This window comes from Oncorhynchus mykiss, chromosome 12 (assembly GCF_013265735.2).
Source record: "Oncorhynchus mykiss isolate Arlee chromosome 12, USDA_OmykA_1.1, whole genome shotgun sequence".
Lineage (NCBI taxonomy): Eukaryota > Metazoa > Chordata > Actinopteri > Salmoniformes > Salmonidae > Oncorhynchus > Oncorhynchus mykiss.
In genome coordinates, this window is record NC_048576.1 from 42,266,722 (window position 1) to 42,284,973 (window position 18,252).

The 18,252-nt window shown below is 44.2% G+C and overlaps 1 protein-coding gene across 3 annotated transcripts in view; it reads left to right on the forward strand.

The window, feature by feature from the left end:
• The first annotated feature begins 293 nt into the window (after positions 1–293).
• LOC110537627 (homeobox protein PKNOX2) overlaps positions 294–18,252 on the forward strand; it is a 93,977-nt gene continuing 76,018 nt past the window's right edge. Inside the window, exon 1 of one of the 3 annotated variants that reach the window (XM_021623811.2) lies at positions 294–379. The gene's annotated coding sequence lies outside the window, so the exon portion shown is untranslated. Of the gene's footprint in view, positions 380–4,800; positions 4,957–18,252 lie in introns of those variants that run through there. The other 2 variants (XM_021623813.2, XM_021623812.2) reach the window with 2 other exon arrangements.

Here is an 18,252-nt window from a genome sequence, read left to right on the forward strand (position 1 = left end):
TACTTTACATCACTGCATCATTGGGAAGTGACAGAATGTATCCATCCTCATACTGGATAACTGGAATGTTTGCTAATGTTTCCAATGAATGTAGCATATCAGTTGCTTGTCTGACGGTAATTTTTTAATATGAGCCGACAGGGAGGCGGCAGACTCCACGATTTGAATAGATGCGCAGTGCTGGGGTTTGTGTGATAATATTGGAGGGAGAGTAGTGGAGGTGATGGGAGGGGGGATAAGAGGAGCCAGAGGGGATGGGAGGGGTGGGGTGGTGTGTGGGGGGTGGGAGGGGTCTTACATGGCAGACGTCACAGTTTGTGCAAGGGAGTATAGGCTGTGTTGTCAGCCTAGTGTCAGTCTGATGAAGATTGGCATTCAGGTAAGCTGTCATTCATTTTCAATGTCAGAGCATGGAGCAGGCTAACACTCCAGCGTCTTTTTTCCCCCCTCGCCCTCATTACAAAAGGCAGCACATTATTCATACAGACAGGGCCATGCTAGGGAGAGAGAGCGGGAGAGAGATAGAGCAAGATAGACAGGGAGAGAGGGGAGGAGGGAGAACGTGTGTGAAAGGGAGGGAGGAGAGGAAAAGAAAGAAACAGAGAAGAGAGATACATTTTTGTACTGGATGGGAAGACTGGATGTTTTTTTCTTGATGCAGCGTACGGATTAATAAAATATGTTGGTTATGTTTCTGTTAATGGCATTTAGGGCACGTTTTGCGAGGTGTTTGCGAGGTGTTTGTAAGGGATATGGAGAATAGAACAATGTTTTCGTTTGAGAGAATAATCGAAGGACCGCACAAGACAATTTTAGACACTGCGCACGTGAACGCGCTTTCCACGCGTGACAATGTATCATGCTTATTGAATAATGATTTATTAATAAGTTATTATGCATTTTTCTATTTGTTTGTTTAATTAATTGTATTGGAAAATATGTTTTGACTAACATAGCCTATATGATAGGCCTTTTTCATGTATATGGATTTGTATATTCTTCATTGATTTTGCAGTATATTCTTCATTGATTTTGCACCTGGATGATTGTCTTGAAATGGCATTGTATCCGGTCTTATCCTTCTCATAAGCGTTTTGTTATTGATGGGCTATAGGTGGAACTAATGTGTCCTCTTGTTTAAGGCAAACAAACGCTTTGCTGTCAGACTATGTTAGGTAAAGTAAGCAATAGTCTACGACTAACTTTAGGTTATACTGTGCTGTTTTGCACCACTTACAGGCTATCTAAAATCCACTGTAAATAACTGCTAATGTATGTGAAAGAAATATGTGTATGAAAGGATGTCAACAAAATGGTTTATGTGTGTCAAATGGGCTACATTAAAAGTATATTTCAGTGAAGACCATTGGGGTGCATTATTTTGCATTTATGGCACATATGATGGTTAAGCTTTATCCCACTGGGTACAGACATCACTTCAATGTCTATTCCACGTTGTTTCAACGTAATTTCATTGAAATGAAGTGGAAGCAACGTTGATTAAACCAGCGTGTGCCCAGTGGGATGCTAGTCAGTCTTTGTAGCCTAATCATTCGTAATTGGTCTAAAATACAAATGCCATAGTTAAGCAGGTAGACTGGTAATGATTTGTCAGTCAAATCTTGTAATAGCCTGAGCATGGCAAAACGTTTTTAAAGGTCCAGTGCAATAAAAAACATGTTTTTCCATATTTTCTATACCCGTGTTTCCACACTATGAGGCTGGAATAGTACTGTGCCCTTTTAATGTAAGATCTGTTTGAAAAGATGGCCTGAAATTTCAGCCTGTTTTGGTGGGACGGAATTTTTGCCTGCCTGGTGACATCGGCATGCTGTAAAGTTAATAGACCAATAAGAAAGAGCGGTGCAAACCTCTCTGCCAATAACAGCAAGTTTTCAGTTTTCCCCTCCCCACTCAGACAACTCCCAGACAGTCCTAGCTAAATTCTTGCTTGAGAAATTGCTATTTGATAAGAAGCTATTTTTGTTTATTTTTTACTATTTTAATTGAAAACAATCACAATCACAATCATTGTTACCAATATTTTTTTTGATATTGAGATAAAACAACTGCATTGGACCTTTTACATTTTATCTTATTGGATTTGATTATACTATTTTTAAATTAATTTTCCTATAAGTGATTTGGTTTGCATTAATCTGAAATTGCGTAATATAATGTACTGTAATATACATGTCATTGCCCTTGTCAGCATGTAATCCATGTCTATCAAAAATAGATTCAGTTTGGCACTTTATTATTTCTATATTTTAAATAGGGATACAGAGGGTGATTTGTCTAAAGTGAATGGCTTGTGGCTGTCAGCATCACAGTGACTCCAATGTTTGCTTTTCAATCCTGAGGCATACCATGCAAGACCTCTCCAGACTGAACATTGGCTCTCTTTGTGTGGCACGATTCATTGCCCAGTCGCTACTTTCTATTTTAGATGACTTGTTTATTCCAGAATTGGGCTTTTAGTGGGCTAGGCATTTGACAGGAACACACTCAAAGTTTTTCCACATAATTTGGAATTCACTTCAGTCGTGTATCCTCAATTTATTGCCATGTAGATTATAAAGAGTTAAGCTTTTTTGTATTTCCCTCACGAAATTTCAATGAATAAAAAGGCATAGGGAGTTCTGATTCACTATCATGTCATGCCATACTAATGAGTTCAATATGTATCCATTTGCAATGTTTGGACATCTGTTATTATTTTATTTAGTCAAAGTAGTTGAGGCATTCTTTTCGTAAAACCCTGCATCTGATATAAACAATTTCCCCAGAGGGCGGTTTACAGGTACAAAAAAACAATACAAAAAATGTATACAAAGATAACCCCAAACACCCCCCCCCCACCCCCACCCCTTTCCATCCAACCCAGAAGACCCCCTCCCCACACCTGAAGAAAACATACCTCCCATCCCTTCCCATCCCATCCTGCAACTGAGGTTGCCATCAGTCCCCCTCCCAACTATCTGAATCTGCATCTTATTTTTTAAGTGGTGTTAGAAATTAATTAATGTACATGCCAAGTAATTGTAGACATGACATATAATATATGCGCTGTAAAGATAACTGCCAAAATAATGGAAACACTTGAGTAAATAAGGGATACAAAGGTGTGATTCCTGAGTTAATGAAGCAATTAACATCCCATCATGCTTAGGGTCATGTATAAAAATGCTGGGCAGGCCATTATTTTGGCTACCATGGGTATGCCTCCATAGGAGGACAATGCCCCCATCCACAGGGCATGACTGGTAACTGAATGGTTTGATGAGCATGATGTAAACCATATGCCATGGAGATCAGTGACCAGATCTCAACCCAATTTAACACTTATGGGAGCTTCTGGAGCGGAGCCTGAGACAGCGTTTACCACCACCATCAACAAAACACCAAATTATGGAATTTTACGTGGAAGAAAGGTGTTGCATCCCTCCAATAGATTTACAGACACATTGAAGCTGCTCACACACACACACACACACACACACACACACACACACACACACACACACACACACACACACACACACACACACACACACACAATTGAGATGCTCCAAAGCCCTGCTGGGATCCTAATTGATGATTTGTGTCATGGGACAAGCAGCCCAGGGGCAAAACTGCAGATACCGAACACCCATACATTATTTGCATATTCCCATTCCCCAGTTTATGGGTAAATTACATTATTAGGTGCGATGCTGTGCTCTCCTGCAGCTTTTAGAGGATAATCACTAATAAAGTGATTCAGTTGCACTAAATGAATGAAATAAACAGAGCAAGAACAGCATCTGTTATTAACCAATTTGTGCATTTATGTATGGCCATAAAGCGTTTGAGAAAATTGAAGCGATATGCAAATGGCTGCTCTTTCCTTGCTGTAGCACCTAATACCACCTCCTTCATATTGCCAAAGTAACAAATACGTAATTTTCTCTGTGAATATCATCAATGTATTTCAGGTCTCGTTCTAATAGTCCCAGGGCCGGCTCTACTCTTTTGGGGGCCCTAATCGAGATTTGGTTGGGGCACCCCCATCACGCGGCAAAATACCTTAGTGTTTTAAAGCAAGTTTTCTGCAGTTCTACCCATTTTGCCATAGAGTGGAGAGGAAACATTGCAATTTTATAACACATTTCATGCAATTCTACTCATTTTCCCATTGGTCAGAGAGAATACATTTGCAGTTTTACAGAAAGTAACCTGCAATTCTACCCTATTTGCCATGGGGTAGAGAGAATGTTTTGCAGATTTAAATAACATTTCCTGCAATTCTACACATTTTGTAATGACTTATGCCGTGTTAATATGATATCTGAGTGAGAATGACTAACAAAATCAATGGGGGCCCCCTGGAGATCTGGGCCCCCATAGATAGCTGGCAAGACTAACTACCAATCAAACAAATTGTTAGCTAACATCGATAATTGAGTGACTGTCTGTGACTGACATAACAAGAGAAAAACCGCTGATGCACAACCAAATTCCGAAAAATTGCACCTGGTGTATTCTACTATTCTTACTCTCAATAGTAAGTTGAAACCCCGACTGAGTCGTGTCCCCCCCTATTTTGATCACACTGCGTATGTCGCTTATGCCTGGAACCGGCCCTGAAAAGGCCCATTTCATCTTCTTGTTAGCAGTCAGATGAAGCGATAGAAAGAGAGAGATCCTAAAGTATGCATGTTGTTTGGTATAATTCATGAGGCCTTAGTCTGCTGGGTAGGTACAGTATATCCCTTTGGAGCTCACAACAAGTTGGGTCTTTTTCTCTGCAGCACAGGCCTCAAAAGTGAAGCACACCAGCACACCTCGAGCAGTTGGGATGCATGTTGTGGCACCTACATCAGAGGTCCTCACCGGCCAGGCACTAAGCCTACTTGATCCCTATTGCTTTCCTGAGGAATGACGAGGCCTGCTTTAGCTTTCCGATGGCTCAGTGTAAGGAGGACCCTGCATGCTTTTATACTTTACCCCTCGCCCCATTCTCCCTCTAATGCAGCATGGGCATCACTCTTACTCTAAGTCCGTCACCGGGGACTGACACGGAGAGGAAACGGATTTGCTTGATTTATGCTCCGAGAGGAGCGATGGGCGTATTTAACGATCCTCAATATTGTTTGTGTCATGTGCTATTGGCTGATCTTTTGCTGCAACTTGCTCAGCAGAAGGATAATAAATAGACATGGTCATGAAAATGCATTAGAACTCTCCAAGATGTTTTCCAGGATGTTTCCAAAGCCACTACTGCTGAATAGTAACCAGCAGATTTTGTTCCTATGACTTTAACTACATGCTTTCCAAAATCAACAGATCACCAAATACTAGGCCAGATCTATATGGTTCTATAGAGGTTGTCCAGACAACCCTCATGGTTGGAGATCTGTACAACTATAAAACAGCACAGCATAATATAACATTGAACAAAGGTTTTCTTCATTTGCTAATGATTTTAGCATCAGCACTTTGATTTTATTGCCCTTTTTTAGAATGATGAAGTAGCAACAGGAAGACATTCTGGAAACTAAACAAAACTCACAAAACAGAATGCTGATGTCATGTATTGTCATGTTGTGTGTTTCTGTCCTTTCCCTTCACCCTGTCTCCCTCTGCTGGTCGTTGTTAGGTTACCTTTTCTCCCCCTCTTTCCCCCAGCTGTGCCTTGTCTCCTCCTAACTACCCATTCACCCCGTTTCCCACCTGTTCCCTTTTTCCCTCTGATTAGGTCCCTATATCTCTCTCTGTTTTTGTTCCTGTCCTTGTCGGATTCTTGTTTGTTGTGTTTCATGCCTGAACCAGACTATCGTCATGTTTGCTGTAACCTTGTCCTGTCCTGTCGGAATCTGCCGGTCTATCTGAGCCTACCTATGTTTGGTTATTAAAGAAGCTCTGTTTAAGTTAATTCGCTTTTGGGTCCTCATTCACTCACCGTAACAGAAGAATCCGACCAAGAATGGACCCAGCGACTTCGGATCCTCTCCACTCAGCCGTCGAGATCCAGGGAGCGATGCTAGGCAGACACGAGCAGGAATTGTCTGCTGCTCGACATGCCGTTGAGACCCTGGCCACCCAAGTCTCCAACCTCACAGAACAGGTTCACCATCTCCGCCTCGATCCACCGGCCACTTCCAGGGCTTTCGAATCTCCGGAGCCCAGAATCAATAACCTGCCGTGTTACTCTGGGGAGCCCACTGAATGCCGCTCGTTCCTCACCCAGTGTGATATTGTGTTTTCTCTCCAGCCCAACACTTACTCCAGGAGCACTGCTCGTGTCGCCTACGTCATATCTCTCCTTATTGGACGGGCTCGTGAGTGGGGCACGGCAATCTGGGAGGCAAGGGCTGAGTGTACTAACCAGTATCAGGACTTTAAGGAGGAGATGATACGGGTTTTTGATCGATCTGTTTTTGGGGAGGAGGCTTCCAGGGCCCTGTCTTCCCTATGTCAAGGCAATCGATCCATAACAGACTACTCTATTGAGTTTCGCACTCTTGCTGCCTCCAGTGGCTGGAACGAGCCGGCTTTGCTCGCTCGTCTTCTGGAGGGTCTCCGCGCAGAGGTAAAGGATGAGATTCTCTCCCGGGAGGTTCCTTCCAGCGTGGATTCCTTGATTGAACTCGCTATTCGCATTGAGCGACGGGTTGATCTTCGTCACCGAGCTCGTGGAAAGGAGCTCGCGTTCTCCGTTGCCCCCCTCTCCGCATCACTACCATCCTCTGCCGGCTCGGGAGCTGAGCCTATGCAGCTGGGAGGTATCCGCATCTCGACTAAGGAGAGGGAACGGAGAATCACCAACCGCCTCTGTCTCTATTGCGGTTCTGCTGGTCATTTTGTCACTTCATGTCCAGTAAAAGCCAGAGCTCATCAGTAAGCGGAGGGCTACTGGTGAGCGCTACTACTCCTGTCTCTCCTTCAAGATCCTGCACTACCTTGTCGGTCCATCTACGCTGGACCGGTTCGTCAGCTTCCTGCAGTGCCTTAATAGACTCTGGGGCGGAGGGCTGTTTTATGGACGAGACCTGGGCTCGGGAACATGACATTCCTCTCAGACAGTTAAGGGAGTCCACGGCCTTGTTCGCCCTGGATGGTAGTCCTCTCCCCAGGATTCAGCGTGAGACGCTACCTTTAACCCTCACTGTTTCTGGTAATCATAGCGAAACCATTTCTTTTTTGATTTTTCGTTCACCTTTTACACCTGTTGTTTTGGGCCATCCCTGGCTAGTTTGTCATAATCCTTCCATTAATTGGTCTAGTAATTCTATCCTCTCCTGGAACGTCTCTTGTCATGTGAAATGTTTAATGTCTGCTATCCCTCCTGTTTCCTCTGTCTCTTCTTCACAGGAGGAGCCTGGTGATTTGACAGGGGTGCCGGAGGAATATCACGATCTGCGCACGGTGTTCAGTCGGTCCAGGGCCACCTCTCTTCCTCCACACCGGTCGTATGATTGTAGTATTGATCTCCTTCCGGGAACCACTCCCCCCCGGGGTAGACTATACTCTCTGTCCGCTCCCAAACGTAAGGCTCTCGAGGATTATTTGTCTGTAGCTCTTGACGCCGGTACCATAGTCCCCTCCTCCTCTCCCGCCGGAGCGGGGTTTTTTTTTGTCAAGAAGAAGGACGGGTCTCTGCGCCCCTGCATAGATTATCGAGGGCTGAATGACATAACAGTTAAGAATCGTTATCCGCTTCCTCTTATGTCCTCAGCCTTCGAGATCCTGCAGGGAGCCAGGTTTTTCACTAAGTTGGACCTTCGTAACGCTTACCATCTCGTGCGCATCAGGGAGGGGGACGAGTGGAAGACGGCGTTTAACACTCCGTTAGGGCACTTTGAATACCGGGTTCTTCCTTTCGGCCTCGCTAACGCTCCAGCTGTCTTTCAGGCATTAGTCAATGATGTCCTGAGAGACATGCTGAACATCTTTGTTTTCGTTTACCTTGACGATATCCTGATTTTTTCACCGTCACTCCAGATTCATGTTCAGCACGTTCGACGTGTCCTCCAGCGCCTTTTAGAGAATTGTCTTTTTGTGAAGGCTGAGAAGTGCACTTTTCATGCCTCCTCCGTCACATTTCTCGGTTCTGTTATTTCCGCTGAAGGCATTAAGATGGATCCCGCTAAGGTCCAGGCTGTCATTGATTGGCCCGTCCCTAAGTCACGCGTCGAGCTGCAGCGCTTTCTCGGCTTCGCGAACTTCTATCGTCGTTTCATCCGTAATTTCGGTCAGGTGGCAGCTCCTCTCACAGCCCTTACTTCTGTCAAGACGTGCTTTAAGTGGTCCGTTTCCGCCCAGGGAGCTTTTGATCTCCTCAAGAATCGTTTTACATCCGCTCCTATCCTTGTTACACCTGACGTCTCTAGACAGTTCGTGGTCGAGGTTGACGCGTCAGAGGTGGGCGTGGGAGCCATTCTTTCTCAGCGCTCCCTCTCTGACGACAAGGTCCACCCTTGCGCGTATTTTTCTCATCGCCTGTCGCCGTCGGAACGTAATTATGATGTGGGAAACCGCGAACTGCTCGCCATCCGGTTAGCCCTAGGCGAATGGCGACAGTGGTTGGAGGGGGCGACCGTTCCTTTTGTCGTTTGGACTGACCATAGGAACCTTGAGTACATCCGTTCTGCCAAACGACTTAATGCGCGTCAGGCGCGTTGGGCGCTGTTTTTCGCTCGTTTCGAGTTCGTGATTTCTTATCGTCCGGGCTCTAAGAACACCAAGCCTGATGCTTTATCTCGTCTCTTCAGTTCTTCAGTAGCCTCCACTGACCCCGAGGGGATTCTCCCTGAGGGGCGTGTTGTCGGGTTGACTGTCTGGGGAATTGAGAGGCAGGTAAAGCAAGCGCTCACTCACACTCCGTCGCCGCGCGCTTGTCCTAGGAACCTTCTTTTCGTTCCCGTTCCTACTCGTCTGGCCGTTCTTCAGTGGGCTCACTCTGCCAAGTTAGCCGGCCACCCTGGCGTTCGGGGTACGCTTGCTTCCATTCGCCAGCGTTTTTGGTGGCCCACCCGGGAGCATGACACGCGTCGTTTCGTGGCTGCTTGTTCGGTCTGCGCGCAGACTAAGTCCGGTAACTCCCCTCCTGCCGGCCGTCTCAGGCCGCTTCCCATTCCCTCTCGACCGTGGTCTCACATCGCCTTAGATTTTGTCACCGGACTGCCTTCGTCAGCGGGGAAGACTGTTATTCTTACGGTTGTCGATAGGTTCTCTAAGGCGGCTCATTTCATTCCCCTTGCTAAGCTTCCTTCTGCTAAAGAGACGGCACAAATCATCATCGAGAATGTTTTCAGAATTCATGGCCTTCCGTCAGACGTCGTTTCGGACAGAGGTCCGCAATTCACGTCTCAATTTTGGAGGGAGTTTTGCCGTTTGATTGGGGCTTCCGTCAGTCTCTCTTCCGGCTTTCACCCCCAGTCTAACGGTCAAGCAGAACGGGCCAATCAGACTATTGGTCGCATCTTACGCAGTCTTTCTTTTCGCAACCCTGCGTCTTGGTCAGAACAGCTCCCCTGGGCAGAATACGCCCACAACTCGCTTCCTTCGTCTGCGACCGGGCTATCTCCTTTTCAGAGTAGCCTCGGGTACCAGCCTCCGCTGTTCTCATCTCAGTTCACCGAGTCCAGCGTCCCCTCCGCTCAGGCTTTTGTCCAACGTTGCGAGCGCACCTGGAAGAGGGTCAGGTCTGCACTTTGCCGTTATAGGACGCAGACTGTGAGGGCTGCTAATAAGCGTAGAACTAAGAGTCCTAGATATTGTCGCGGTCAGAGAGTTTGGCTCTCCACTCAGAACCTTCCCCTTAAGACGGTTTCTCGCAAGTTGACCCCGCGGTTCATTGGTCCGTTCCGTATTTCTCGGGTCATTAATCCTGTCGCAGTTCGACTTCTTCTTCCGCGATACCTTCGTCGCGTCCACCCGGTCTTCCATGTCTCCTGTATTAAGCCCGTTCTTCGCGCCCCCGCTCGTCTCCCCCCCCCCCCCCCCCCCCCCATCCTTGTCGAGGGCGCACCCATCTACAGGGTCCGCAGGATTTTGGACATGCGTCCTCGGGGCCGTGGTCACCAGTACCTCGTTGATTGGGAGGGGTAAGGTCCTGAGGAGAGGAGTTGGGTTCCCTCTCGGGACGTGCTGGACCGTGCGCTGATCGAGGATTTCCTCCGTTGCCGCCAGGTTTCCTCCTCGAGTGCGCCAGGAGGCGCTCGGTGAGTGGGGGGGTACTGTCATGTATTGTCATGTTGTGTGTTTCTGTCCTTTCCCTTCACCCTGTCTCCCTCTGCTGGTCGTTGTTAGGTTACCTTTTCTCCCCCTCTTTCCCCCAGCTGTGCCTTGTCTCCTCCTAACTACCCATTCACCCCGTTTCCCACCTGTTCCCTTTTTCCCTCTGATTAGGTCCCTATATCTCTCTCTGTTTTTGTTCCTGTCCTTGTCGGATTCTTGTTTGTTGTGTTTCATGCCTGAACCAGACTATCGTCATGTTTGCTGTAACCTTGTCCTGTCCTGTCGGAATCTGCCGGTCTATCTGAGCCTACCTATGTTTGGTTATTAAAGAAGCTCTGTTTAAGTTAATTCGCTTTTGGGTCCTCATTCACTCACCGTAACAGCTGATGTTTTAATTGTGTTTAGCTGAAGCGGAGGTAATTATAGTTTGGTAGATTATGTTATATAATACAATTCAAAACAAAGTTAATTTCAAGTAAATGTAAACACCTTTACAATATTATTGTTATTATTGTTGTTATTATTGTTATTATTCAAACCAAAATCAACATTGTGTTTAGACTGCAATGATTATTATTATTCAAGGATCAAAAGTTAAATAAATTAACAGCAGCTTATTATTTATCCTGTGTTTAAAGACAGGACTGCAAACCTGAAACTTATTTGATTCTTATCTCTGGTGGAATGCAGATATATGAAGTCTGCCACTAAATCCAGAATGTATTTTATTCTAGTAGCAGCTGAGCAGGGTGAGGTAAAACCGCTATGGCTGCTGCATGTTTGTGTTCTCCGTTCTCAAAAAATACATAAATGTATGGGCAAAAATGGTAAACCTAAAGTTGCTTAAAAATCTTATACCCTTTAGGTTCAAGCTGCAGCTAGAGCAACCTTTCATATTCCCTCAATTAGTTTTGGGGTGTGAAGTGTCATTGTCGAGTTGGCTGGAAATTTCGACCAGTTGTGTTACAAAACGTTGGCTGAGACGCAGACAACATGGAGAGAGTTTCTCTATAGTGGTTGTAGCCACCTGCCAAAATAGGGAGTTTCTTCTGAAATTGTCTTGATGGAATCCGGTTTGTCCATTGCCTCATGTTGATGATTGGCACCATACAGTAGTAGACTGTACTTGGAAAAACAGTATAAAGCTCCATTGAATGGATACAATCGCTTTAGTGCTATTTTGTCCTAAAAAGTGCCATCTTTCACAGTTTACTGGAATGACATCACTCATTCCTTTCTGACATTTCTATTTCCTGTGCATTTCTCAAAGCATTGTTCTACAGGATATCATTGGTTTGGAGGACAACATTTCCCCTCTGTACCCCCACCTCCTAGCTTTTTAACATTAGTCGATATTTAAGTTTCTCTTCCTGCAAATCTATTTGTGCACCTTGTTTTTGTTCTCCCTACGGGGTCCATAGAGGTTTATTATCAAAAGTCAGATGCAACGTCTGACATAGGAAATCAAGGACGTTTTTCTCATGGGCTTTGTTATAGCAGAAGCACTGCATCAATGGACTGAAAGCATTGCTTAAACGGTGACATCAGAATCATTTATTGTAATGAGTTTTAGTGGTAATACCACAAATGATTTCCTCAATGTGTCCAACCCCTTACTGTAAAAGCGCAATGATTTTATATGAACGTCGACTACTGGAAGTGCATTTCTCCCTGGTAATGTTATGTCTTATGTTTTACTAGACTTTGACTCTCCAAAATACTTTAAGGAGTACCATTTTATCACTGTAATATAATGCATTAAGGCATTTTGGCCGCAGGGAGACTGTAAAGCTTCCAGCTTCTCTCAGCTTTGACATAGGTGATTTAGGGGTTCTAGGCAAAAACATTAGGCCCCTCTATAGCTACCTCTTCTAGAATTTGAGCCAATGATTCCATGGTTCTGTGCATTGTGCAAGCTGAACTCGTTGACTCAGTCTATTTTAGGGATGGAAGTAAGCTATTCTCGAAATCCATCTTGTAAATATATACAGTGCCTAGTGAAAGTACACCCCTTGCACAGCTATCACATTTTGCAGCCTTAAAATTTAATCTAAAAAGGATTCCTTTAGATTTTTTCCCAACAGATCAAAACAGCCTGCTTCACATTTTCAAAGTGAAAGAAAAAGTATAGAACATTTTCAAAATTAATAACGATAAAATACAAAGCTGTCTTGTGTAGGTCTTCACACCCCAAAGTTAATACTTGGTGGAAGCCCCATTGGCAGCCATTACAGCTGTACATTTTTTTGAGTAAGATTCTACCAACTCTGCACAACTCTTAGGGAGACATACTGTATTACCAGCTCATAAAATGTTGTTATGGACAGCAATGTTCAACTCAAGCAGATTTAAAGTTAGTATTGAGACTGGACCCACGGGAACACTCAACACCTCTTAGAAAGCCATTCTGGTGTGTCTTTGGCATTACAATGTGTTATTGCTGTACTGAGAAATATAACTATATCCCAGGGTTAGGTATTCAGAAGACTGAGGCAGGTTTTCATCTAACATCTAACTCAGTCCTGGTTTGAATATTGCTGTCCATCAATGATTCCCAACCAACTGTAATGATCTTCAGCACTTTTGACAAAAACAATGGATATACAGTGCCTTCTGAAAGTCTTCACCCCCTTGACTTTTTCCACATTTTGTTGTGTTGCAGCCTGAATAAATTGAGATTTGGGTCGCTGGCCGAAACCCAATAGTCCATAATGTCAAAGTGGAATTATGTTTCTTTCAAAAAAAATTACAAATTCATTTAAAATGAAAAGCTGAAATGTCTTGAGTCAATAAGTAGTCAACCCCTTTGTCATGGCAAGCCTAAATATTTCAGGAGTAAAATATTGCTTAACAAGACAATCAGTTGCATGGACTCACTCTGTGTTCAATAATAGGGTTTAACATGATTTTTGAATGACTAGCTCATCCCTGTACCCCACACATACAATTATCTGTAATGCCCCTGAACCGAACAGTGAATTTCAAACGCAGATTCAACCACAAAGACTAGGCACTGTAGGCTTTCCAATGCCTCGCAAAGAAGGGCACCTATTGGTAGATGGGTAAAAAAAAGCAGATATGGAATATCCCTTTGAGCATGGTGAAGATATTAACTACACTTTGGAGGGTGTATCAATTCACCCAGTCACTACAAAGATACAGGCGTCCTTCCTAACCGGAGAGGAAGGAAACATTTCAGAGATTTCACCATGAGGCCAATGTTGACTTTAAAACAGTTACATAGTGTAATGGCTGTGATAGGAGAAAACTGAGGATGGATCAACAAAATGGATCAACAACATTGTAGTTACTCCACAATACTATTCAAATTGACAGAGTACAGAATACAAATATTCCAAAACATTTGCAAATCCAATACAACTGTGACAATAGCTCTAGTACAAACTTGGACCCAGGTGCAGAGAAACACAGCAGTAAGGGTAAATCCAGAATATTTACTTAAGGTCTTCATAGCAAAACAACACAGCAAGGGCACACGAGAACACTGAACAAAACATGAGACCTGAGCAACTGTCCCAGTCCACAGAGGAACCTAAATAACCATCCAGCAGTTGATCCCAATAAGCCCAATCAGGATCACCTGGATACGGTTCTTGATTGTAATGTTATTTAAACCCCAGTAATCGATTCAGGGGCGATATCCCCCATCCTTCTTCCCAACAAAGAAAAAACCTGCAACTGCAGGTGAAGTGGATGGCCAAATATAATCTGCCACCAGCACCTCTTCAATACAACTGTTCATGGCTGCAGTCTCTGGACCTGAGAGAGAATACAGCCCTCCTCTCTGTGGAGTGGTGCCGGACAGGTCAATGGCACAATCGTAGGGCCTGTGAGGAGGTAGTTTTCTGGCCATTTGTTTGCTGAAGACCTCACCCAAATCCCAATAATCCCGAGGTACGCGGGAAAGATCGGGCTTGTCATTCCCAGCCAGCAGAACAGGAGGATCGGATGTCTCCAGACAAGCAGGACCGGAAAGGTTAGGAGAGAGTTGCTGGCAGGTGAACTGGCATGAAGGATTCCATCCCAGAACTCTTCCCAAAGGCCAGTCAATTTGAGGATTATGGGTGGAAAGCCACGGATGTCCAAGACCCAGGGGAAGCTCAGGAGAGTCCACCAGATGTAACTGGATAAGCTCCACATGGTCATCCAGAACTCGTAGTTTGATAGGCATGGTGAGTTGCTAGACCATCCAGTGCAGTGACCGACAACGGAGTGTCCAGCTTAGTGAGTGGCAGCCTTTGTTGGCGAGCTAATGTGCGATTCAGAAAACAGCCAGTAGCCCTAGTCTTTGAAATCTGGAATATCCAACTGTTCCTTGTCCCACCACAGGTTGTCCAGAAGCAAGGTGAGTACCGTATTGGTCGCAGGAGACTGTATCTGACTCTCCAGAGCGGAAAGTCTGGTGCCTCCCAATTGCATCGGCTCCTCTGAAGGATATGAAGGAGGACCATAGCCGAATTGAGAACCCTGAAGGGGTACAGGACAAGCAGGCCCAGCATACGGCAGTGAAGAGTCGACTCCCTCAGCATGGCCCGAAACACTGTAACCAACTCAGGACCCCTCCGTCCTCTCATGACGATGTTCCCGAAGCCGGTTATCAATCCGGATGGCCAGAACGATAAGCTCTTCCAGAGTGTCAGGGTTGTCCCGGGAAGCCAGTTCATTCTTGAGAACCTCGCTGAGTCCGTTCAGAAAGACTGAGTGAAGTGCCTGTATATTCCAACCGCTCTCAGCGGCGAGCGTCCGAAAGTCAATGGCGTAATCAGCTACGCTCCAGCTGCCCTGTCTTTGAGTAGCATTTCTGCCACTGATGGGGTGATCAAAAACCCTCCTCATCTATTGGGTGAAGCTTTGCCAACTGAAACAAATGTCTGATTGCTGCTCCCAGATGGCCATGGCCCAGGCCAGAGCCCGTCCTGAGAGCAAGCAGATGACGTATGCCACTCTGGAAAGCTTGGTGGGAAACGTTGATGCCTATGAAGACATTTTTCTTTTACTTTGAAAAGGTGGAGGAAAAAAAAATATTTGAATACATTTTTAAGGCAGAAAAATGTGACGAGTACAATGAGTGTGTAGACTTTCACTACACTTGATAGTTGATACTATCCTTATTTGACATATTGTTCAACCTTTAAGTATCTGAAATATACTGTTGTATAACGTGTAGTTTGTCTACCTTTTCCCATGATGTTACGTAATCTTAAAACAGAGAAGTTAATACCCTTTGAAGGTGTGTCTCTTTCTGCAATAACTAACATTGGTTTACTGTATAGGTTGGAGAAATGCATCATCAGATAACTGCTGGCTATTCATACACAGTTTTCCTTTATTTTATTAACCTTTATTTAACTAACTAAGTCAGTTAAGAAATAATTATTATTTTACAATGATGGCCTACCCCGGCCAAACCATCCCCTAACCTGGATGACGCTGGGCCAATTGTGCGCCCTATGTGACTCGCCATCATGGCCAGTTGTGATACAGCCTGGGATCGAACCAGGGTCTGTAGTGACACCTCTAGCACCAAGATGCAGTGCCTTAGACCTCTGCACCACTCGGGGGAGCCCGAGGATTTTTAAAACCAAAATTGATAAGCTGTCAACTTGGAAAGTCATTGCTTTTCCCTCTCCTGTTCTCACCCCAAAACATTGATGTTATACCGTAACTTTAAAGCTACAGGATTGCATTGAGAGTCAACCCCTTAACACTTAACTTTTAGTCAGTTAGGCTCAATTCTGTTCTTCATTACAGTTTTTTTTATTTTGTCTGGAATTTTCCTCAGCTGCTTCCCTCGTTAAGACACAGAGTATTCTTGCAAGATTCCTCTTTAAATACCATTTCTTGTAGAGAATCGAAGTAGGTTTGTTGTGACATGACTAATGTGAAAATGTAATGTATTGGCCAGTTGCTCTGCAGTATAGGTTGGGAATGTCTGAATCTTGCTGCTCTTTCAATGCTTCTGCAAGAAGATCATGTTTAGCCCTAGCCATGTGTCAGACCCTGCTCCTTTATCACCGGAAGGCTGAAGCCCAAGGGGGCCGGTTTGATTTGTAATTAAGGAGAAGGTTTCTTTGAAATAGTATGAAGTACTGTAGGTCCTAAATGCTGATTTAAGGTCAGTTTTGCATCCATAACCTCTAATGAATAAGGCTAGGCTTTTGGGACGGTAAGCTGATCTAAGATCTGTGTGTAAGGGCAACTTTTACACAGTGCAGGTTTTCACTCCTCAACAGGAAATGCTTAGTGACATGTTCATGAAGATCCCATTGAACTTTGTGTCCAGGAATTTCATTCGGGCTTGAAATGTAGTAAAGTCAGAGATTTAATATGAAATCCAAACCTTAAATGCAGTCAAAGGTAAATTAAGTGACTGTGTACGGATGTGGGGATTTTTATGCCTTGAATTCGCAGTGGCACACACACACACACACACACACACACACACACACACACACACACACACACACACACACACACACACACACACACACACACACACACACACCTTTTGTGAATGAAAGATGTGTGTTTGTAAGACGTTTTAGGCTAACCACATTTCAGTTCTGAAATGGTTGCGTTTTTATGACTCAACTCACATCTAACTTCCCACTGGCTTTTCCAAACAACACATGCCACTTCTTATTTTATGTCCTTTCACATTTGTTACGTTTGAGGGGCCCAGGGCATCAAGTTGTTGCCTTTCAAGTCACATTGTAAACAAGAACATGGCAGATTTATCAAGTGGATGCAGAGGCTCTGGGAAGTAGTGTGTGTTCTTGGGATTATCATATCAGACTCTAAAGGAATCTGCACACAGAGCAATTAGCGACAAAAGGATGCTAGTAGTTTCATTGTACATGTTACCCATTGTACCAAGAGATAAAGAGAACACTTTTGATTCCACTCAGTCTTTATGTGTCTTAAAACAATGCCCCCAGTTCCTATTTTCCAGTTATTCTGTAATTATCAACATACAATAAAATTAACTATTTCATGTTAAAATGAATGGACATTTACTGTTGTCTTTAAATGCCAAAAACAAAACGTCTTAGACGCAGACGCTTTTATCCTATGGTTGTAGGCAGGCGCACCGTTTTGAGTGTGTCAAGAACTGCAATGCTGCTGGCTTTTTTCATGCTCAATAGTTTCTCGTGTGTATCAAGAATAGTCCACCACCCAAAGGACATCCAGACAAACTGTGGGAAGCATTGGAGACAACATGGGCCAGTATCCCTGTGGAACGAGTATCGTGGTACAGACATTTTCTAGACGTTAATTCAGGCTTGGTAGTCCATTATCTATAGTATTATGTAGAGACAGCCCAGAAAAACAAAATTGGTTTTGTGAAAGTTCCCAGAACATTTATTAGGTTGCGGCAAATGTTCTCATAACACAAAAACTTTCCAGTTGTGTTGATGATTACAGAATGTTTGTATAAAATAATTGCCTGATGTTGCAAGAATGTTCCTAGAACGCATTTCATTTGTTTTTTAAAGATTCCCAAAATGTTTCCAGTTTGTGGAAACAGTCTGGTGGGAGCATTGTGGGGACATCACAAAAGATATGTTCCCAGTACTCCAAAACTGTCTAGTTGTGCAGAGGATTTTACTATGTTTCTTTTAGGGTGCAAAAAACATTCCCCTGATGTTGCAAGAACTTTTCTAGAACACATTTAATCCTATCTTTAAAGGTTCCCAGAATTGTTCATTAGGTTGTCGGAACAGTCTGGTGAGAACATTGTGGGGATATCACAAAATATACTGTGTGTTCCCAAAACATTAAAACTGTTCAGTTGTGCAGATGATTCTACAAAGTTTATTTTAGGGTGCAAAAAAACATTCACCCAATGTTACAAGAATGTTCCCAGAACACATTTCATCTGCTCGTTAAACGTTCCCAGAATGTTTCTTCGTGTTGTGGGAACATTTTGGGAATTTGACAAGAGATCTTCAAACATCTAATTCGGTTGTGGGAACAGTGTGGGTACATTACAGGAGATAGGTTCCC